Here is a 7,708-nt window from a genome sequence, read left to right as displayed (position 1 = left end):
CCCCATCTTATATTGTTGTATTTGGTTTTTCCTACCTAAATGCAGAACTTTACATTTGTCCCTATTGAACTTCATTTTATTCAGTTTAGCCCACTTCTCGAGCCTATCAAGGTCATCCTGTATTCTGTTGCTATCTTCAGTTGTGTTTGCTACCCCTCCCAGTTTAGTATCATCTGCAAATTTAATAATTATCCCCTCTAATCCCTCGTCCCAATCATTTATAAATATGTTGAACAACACAGGCCCCAGGACAGATCCTTGGGGTACACTTGTCACTCTTCTCCAAGAGGATGCTGAACCAATAACAAGCACCCTTTGGGTATGATCTCTCTACCAGTTATCGATCCACCGGACAGAATTAGGATCCATACCGCATTTTGCCAACTTGTCATCAAGAATATCATGTGCAACCTTATCAAAAGCTTTACTGAAATCCAGATAAACTATGTCCACGGCATTTCCCTGATCCAGCAAGGTAGTCACTTTCTCAAAAAAAGAGATAAGGTTGGTCTGACATGACACTTGTCATGGGTCGATAATTACCCAGATCCTCCTTTTTCCCTTTCTTGAAGATGGGGACAACATTTGCCCACCTCCAGTCGTCTGGCACCTCACCTGTTCTCCAAGTGTCAAAAATAATGGACAGAGGTTCAGAGATGACATCTGCAAGTTCTTTTAGTACCCTTGGATGCAGTTCATCTGGCCCAAAAGACTTTGTTGCATTTAAAGAAACTAGGTGTTTGTGGACTGTTCCAACAGTGATCCTAGGCCACCATTCCCGTCCCTCGTGTTGTGTTACGTTTTTGCCACATTGATCACTATTTCCCTCACAAGAGAAGACTGAGGGAGAAATAGGAGTTAAGCAGTTCAGCCCTCTCTTCATCATCTGTAACCGCTCCGCGGTATAAAATAAAAGGGTCAGGGGTAAGTGGGAGGAGAGTGGGCGGGTGCTGTCTGGGATAAAAACTCAGAGGGGCGAATCAGGAGCCATGAAGCGGCTCCTGATTTGCTCCTCTAAGTGGCACTCCAGGGCCAAGTGGCCAATTGGAAGGCGTGCAAAGCGGGCCTCCCCATTAGCTACTTGGCCCTTCTCCCGAACAGCGACCCGTGGACTCTCCCATCCTCCCAAGCCTCCATCCTCGCCGCTGTGGCCGCCGGATGGTAAGTCGCGCCCTGACTTAGAGCCCGGGCCCCGGGATGGCTGCCGGGGAGGAGGGACGCCCCCCGCCGCTGGACTGAGGGAAACCTGCTTTCCCTCCACCCAGCGGCACCCTGTGCCTGCCCAGGGACTTGCTCGCTACCTCCCATGTGCCTCCCCACCTGCCTCTCCAAACGCCGCCGCCCGCACCCTTCCCACCCTGGCCTCGCACATCCCTTTGCCCACCCCCAAAGTGTTCTCCCCGCTGGGACTTACTGCGTCGCCGCTCGGATGCTTTGCCACCTGCTCCCTCGCTTCGCTGAGCCCACACGCCCAGGCCCGCCTGCCCACGCAACTGTGCAGTCCCATGCACCGTATAGCGACGGGCTGCGTCGCCCCCGAGCCCTGCCCGCACTGTTGGCCATGACTGCAGGCTACGGCCGCCAATGGCGCTGACCCGCCGCTCCTCCACCTCCGCGCCCTGCCCTTGGAGGCCTCGCCTCCTTTCGGCCGCCATTGCCCCGCCGCGCGCCCACATCCCCCGGCCTGGCTGCGCCACTCAGGAAAATGCGCGCCAATCCCCAAACACAACCGGCTGCTGCGCGCCCGCCGACAGTCGCTCGGAACCCCGACCTACAACAGCTAGTGCCCGCTGTATTCTCAGGTAGCGGGCTTAATTTCTAGTCTGTTATAATTTCACTTTCTTTTCCTCGCAGTGGTCCTCTGGTGCCCCTATTCTTTTTTTACTTGAAATATAACTAAAGAAGCCTTTTTTGTTAGGTTTAGCATTTCTTGCTAGCCTCTCATATTGAGCTTTAGCTTTTCTAACACTCCCCCTACAATTATTGATTATTTGTTTATACTCATCCTTGATAATAAGGCCTTCCTTCCATTTCCTAAATGACTCTTTTTTTATTCCTCAAATCTTTTGACAACTGCTTATGGAGCCAACTTGGCTTCCTTAGGCTCCTTCCATCTTTTCTTCTCAAGGGAATTGTTTGTGATTGAGCCTTCAGTATTTCACTTTTAAGAAACTCCAAGGCCTTTTGGACTTCCATCACTTTAAGTCTTTCTGACTATGGGACTCTATGCAACATACCTTTAAGTCTGTGAAAATCAGCTTTGCAGTCTATACGTACGACTACGTAAAGGTTTTCTTTTTCCCACAATTGAAAATTCCAAAAGCACATGGCCACTGCTACCAAGTGTGCCCACTACTTCCACCTCATCTACCAGTTTTTCCCTATTGATGAGAATCAAGTCTAAAATAGCAGAGCCCGTGATTCCCCTCTCTACTTTCTGGGAAATAAAGCTGTCGTCAAGACAAGTTAAGAATTTAAGGGAGTTTGCATTTTTAGCAGAGTTGGTCTTCCAACAGATATCTGGGTAATTGAAGTCACCCATGACCACTGTTTCCCTTTTTTTTGAAAATTGTGTAATTTGGTCTAGTAGTATCTCATTCAAATCCTCTCACTGGCTTGGTGGTCTATAGCAGACACCCACAATAATACCACTCTCATTTCCTACTCTTTATATTTCCCCAAATACACTCAACTGAACTTTCATGCTCGGGTACCTGTGTTTCTTCACAAGTATAAAGATTCCTAACATATATTACTACACCTCCCCCCTTCTTTTCTTGTCTGTCCTTTCTAAATAGATTGTACCCCTCAATTTTAATATTCCAATTGTGAGTATTATCCTACCAAGTTGATTCCTACTGGGTCATAGTCGACTTCCTCTAGTACTAGGAGTTCCTCCTGCTTGTTTCCCACTCTATGCATTAGTGTAGAGACATCGTAATCCATCCTTTGTGTGCCTCATGGTTTTGGTTTTTGAACTTCCTTGTAAGCTAGTAGTTCCCTGCTTATGTAACATTCCTTGTAGATTTCAGATCTTCTCATGTTCAGATCTCACCAAGTTCTGAATTTACATCTCGCTCCCCTTTTGTGTCTAAAGCCCACTTCATTTGGGCCCATTATGCACGGCCGCCGAAACGGCGATTTTGGGTCACATGGAAAACGCGGAGGGGGAAGATGCGACGCACACCGGTTATGCACGGGACGGGGCGCGACAGCAGCAAAACCCAGAGTAACCGATTATGCACGTGCCAATCCCGGCGCTGCCTCTGGTTGCACCCTGCTCACCCAGAAGCTGCGCTTCCTTCCACGTTTCGCTAACGCGGCTTTTTCGGCGGCATGCACCGAAGCTGCAGCCGGTTGCAGCCGGCACCGTGCGTTATTCCGAATGTGCATTATTCCCCCCGTGCATGATGGGTCTAGGTGTTACAACGGTTCTCTGAAAAATACTTTTTCTGTCCCTTGTGAGGTGCACACCATCTCCTGATAATAGCCCCTCATACTGACATCATTGACCATGATCCAGAAATCTAAATTGTTCCCGTCAACATTGTGGCTATACCAGTTCAGAACCTCCAGATGCTGGGGCAGTATGTGTCAGATTACCAAATGGTGTCAACCAGCAATGAGTTGATAGAATTCTCATTCTTTGTAACTCAGCTCCCTTTCCAGGGTCCTCTGGAAATTACATCTCTGTGTTAACTTGTCTTTTGTGCATTAAGGCTCCATGTGTAAACTCACATAGCAGGATGCCAATAGAGTGTATTGGTTTCAATTAATTCATCTTTTTTACTATAGAAAATTAATTAGAACTTTAATGAATGCAGAAAGGCAGCAGGGGGAAATGGATGTTGAACTGCATTTTAAATAAGTTTCCAATTTTACTGTTATTTTATTTTCAATGTAGCAAACCGTCCCAAGCCCACTTGCAGGTAGGTATAAAAATCAAATTAAAAATGAATAAATAAAAATAAATTTGCAGAAAAACTTACAAGCTAAGCTAAAACAATTAGCTTTTTTTTTTAAAACCCAAGTTGAAAATGTTGCACTGCTTGGTGCCTGCTCTGAAGCAAAGCCTTTTAAAGTCCTGCCTTAGGCCAGGAATTCAACATGATGATAACTTCTCACAGATTTCTTTTGCTGGTTCATGGTCCAATAATTGCCACCAGTAGCTATTTTGGGTGCCTTAGGCAGGAATGAGGGCCTTCGGTTAAAAGAATCCAGACAAAACCCTGCCTTTTGGAATGTACGTGCTGGAGAACCACAAAACTGTACGTGCAACTATAGCTCCATTGGGTGGGATTATTCTATGATAGCCAGTGACTCCAAGTGTGTATCTTCTCAGTTTAAGCTAATAACAGGCCATGATCTCTTCTTTGATCTGCTTGTAATTTGCATTAGCTTATCTGTTAGTAACATAGTGTGGTAACAAAGGGCTGCATTACTTCCATTTCCCCTTATCAGGATGGCTAAATTTGTATCTTGTGAACAGAGGCTTATTCTAAACAGGCCTGCTCAGAACCCTACTAAACTTCACAGAATCAGATTTAATCCCAGGAAACTGTTCTCAGGATGCCATAATTAGTCTCTTTACGGAGGTGCTAAATTTATGCCTGAGCTCTACCACTGCAGGCTATTGATAAAGGATACTTTGATGGAATGATTCTTCTGCACACAAAATTCCATGCATGTAGAAATCTAACACATCAGGGCTTAAACTACAAGCCTTGCCTTCTCCCTAAAATGCTACTTTTGTATTTCTAGCCTCACTTCTTACTACCTGAAGGAATCTCAAAGTGGCTTACAATTGACTATCCTTCCTCTCCCCACAACAGATACTGTTTTGTAGATTAGACTAAGAAAGCTCTGAGAGGAATTGTGACTGGCCCAAGTTCACCCAGCTGGTTGCATGTGGAGGAGGTGTGGGGAATCAAACCCAGTTTTCCAGATCAGAGTCCACTGTTCTTAACAACTATGCCAAGCTGGGAAGTCAAGTGAGCGCCAGTCTGTACTAGTGCAGGCTGGATCTTGACCAACCAAGGGCAGAGAGAGGAAACACGTTTTTTGCTGGGTCATGGTTTACTGAAAAAGAAGCAACAGCTGTCATTATTGTCAATGAATTCTTTTACATAAATATGTTGAAAAACCAGATTTTCCTGAGTTCACTTTTCAAAATCTCAATACTTCCTTTTGGTGTGTGTGTGTGTGTGTGTGTGTGTGTGTTTAATTAGCATGCTAAATACCCAGTCAAAAAATGTTCCCCCAGTTTCAGAAGAAGTGGCAGAGGAAGGTGCAGTTATAAATAAACTGGTTTAGCTTTCATCCAAACTGGTTTAAGCTGGTCTCAGAGGAATTCAAACAGGTTCACCTGGCTGCCATTGCTTTAAGGATCAGTTCTCCTCATTGGGTAGACCTGACTAAGCATAGAAGTACAATGACTTGACTCATGATAACTGTTCCAACTCAAGCAAGCACCCTTGTTCAGTTCTAAGATCAAGTCTTACCTTCCATCGTAACAGGAGCCAGCAAGGACCAAGAGTTTTCACAACACTTCCACTTCTGTTGTGTGTTTCATAGACCGTTTACGCACTGGAGGTTTCATGCCAGGCTGCAGGCTGGAGTTTTAGTCATGGCAGGTAGCCTCACCTCTTCCTGCACCCACATGGGGGAGCATTTGGCCTGGTATACCTCATCCGCACCCAATTTGTGCTCCTGCATGGAAGCCGGGGCAGTGAAGTTCTCAGTGCATAAACGGTCATAGGAGGTCTTAACAGAGGAAAATGCAGAGGACTCAGGTTGCTGACTACCAAACTCGGTTCCTTACAGGTATAAGAAAAGTCCTGCTGGACAAAGGCCTGTCTGGTCGAACATCGTGTTTCACACAGTGGCCTACTCAATGCTCCAGAAGGCCCACAGGCAGAGGCACAGAGGCCAAAGCTTTCCCTTGCTGATGTTAGGGTTGGTAAACAAGGCCTTGATATCTCCAAGTATTACCACCGATCTCCAGATGGCCCCAATGAGTTCTTCTGGAGAAAAGATGCTTTGGAAAGTGGACTATGGCTGCTGAGGTCCCTCCCCAACCTAGGTTCCACCCCCAAATCTCCAGAAATTTCCCAACCTGGAGTTGGTAGTGCTAACTGCTGTCCTCTAGCAACTGGCATTCAAAGGTATACTACCTCTGAACATGGAGGTTCCTTTTAGCCACCATAGCTAAGAGCTAGTGATGGACCTCTCCAATGCTCCAGGATGCCTATTTCTGCATCCATGCGGTTAGACATGGGTGGACTGCATGTATGTACTACTGCTTCATTGATTGCTGCTAAATATTTTCCATGTGCCAGTAAAAAATCCTGTCCTGAAACGGAAAGTTTCGGCAATCACTCGGCAGCGTTCCACGCAGCGACCATCCAGGACTGGCACCCTTGCTGCCTGCCTCCTCCCTTCAAAGAGATGTGTCACGTTGCCTGGTTTGAAATGCCGTGTGATGGGCATTGTAGTCAGGCTGCTGAGTTGATGCTTTCAGGTTCTGCATCTGCATCTGCCTTGGTTGTGAAACATCGCTGCCTCTACCTAACAGCCAGAGCCTACAGGATCTCCACAGTGCACATGGAGAAACTCTGTGGTCCCAGAACTGCTAAGAGGTCCCTTTACAAAGATTCCTCCCAGTCACTCTACTCACAAGACTTGCTGTTGGCATGGCTAAATCTAAGCCATTTATTTGCCCCATATGTCATCGTCTTTCCCACCCCCCCACCCCCATTTTAATTCCTTGCATTTTATCCCATCCTTTCCCCAAGGAGGTTTTGTGTTCACAGGGACCCTGTAAAGAATTAAAGTTAGACTGAGACAGTGATTATCTCAAAATCGTACTACCCTACCCTTCCTTTGTGAAAGGTGGCTACTGCCTTCACAGCTCCTGAGGCCTACCATCATTGTGACTTTGTGTGATGTTGAAATGAGGGGCTCCATTCTTGGGCAACATAGCTAGCATTGCTGGGCAAGTTCATTCTCAGTTTCTGTCTCGTCTCCAATCCAGCATGCCAAAGCTACACAGACTAGGATCCACACACTGAACTGGTTCTCCAACCTATCTTCCAAGGCTGAATATCTGAGTTTCCATGCAGATACCCAGGGACAGAACATCAAGAATCACAGCCAATGGCCGCTTTTTTATATAGGAAACTCAAAACTGTACTCTTTTTTAATCTCTGCAGAGACATGTCAGCATCGGCCAGTCAAGAGGGGGAGTTCTTTTCTCCCACTTTTAAACTCTGGTTTCTGCAGATGTCTGCCCTTCAGAGCATATCTCCATATGCCTTTGCTTCAGCTAATCATTCCCAGCAAGCGTTTAGTGGTTTCAGATTTTATAATCCTAACAACCACCTTGCAAGGTTGAACAGAGAGGGTGAGCTGATACTTGCAGAAGCATGCATAAAATCATCCCAGCCCCCGGTTCGGAGACTGGTACCAGTTCGTAGATCAGTCAGTACCAGGCTGCCGTTCTGTCCAAGAAGTTATGTGCTTCAGCCAACTAACGTCGACCCAACTTTGCAGAAGTCCAGGTCACAAAGCTCCCCTTCTCCATTCCTGCTCTGACTAGGACTCCCTCATCTCACGTCCAGGAGCGCCTTATTCCCAGGGCAGCCCACACAACTCTGCAGCAACGAGGTTCCTGCCTGCTGCGTTCAGCAACCACGGCAAAAAGAAACAG

Source organism: Paroedura picta, chromosome 12 (genome assembly GCF_049243985.1).
Source record: "Paroedura picta isolate Pp20150507F chromosome 12, Ppicta_v3.0, whole genome shotgun sequence".
NCBI lineage: Eukaryota > Metazoa > Chordata > Lepidosauria > Squamata > Gekkonidae > Paroedura > Paroedura picta.
Note: the sequence above shows the minus strand (reverse complement) of the source record.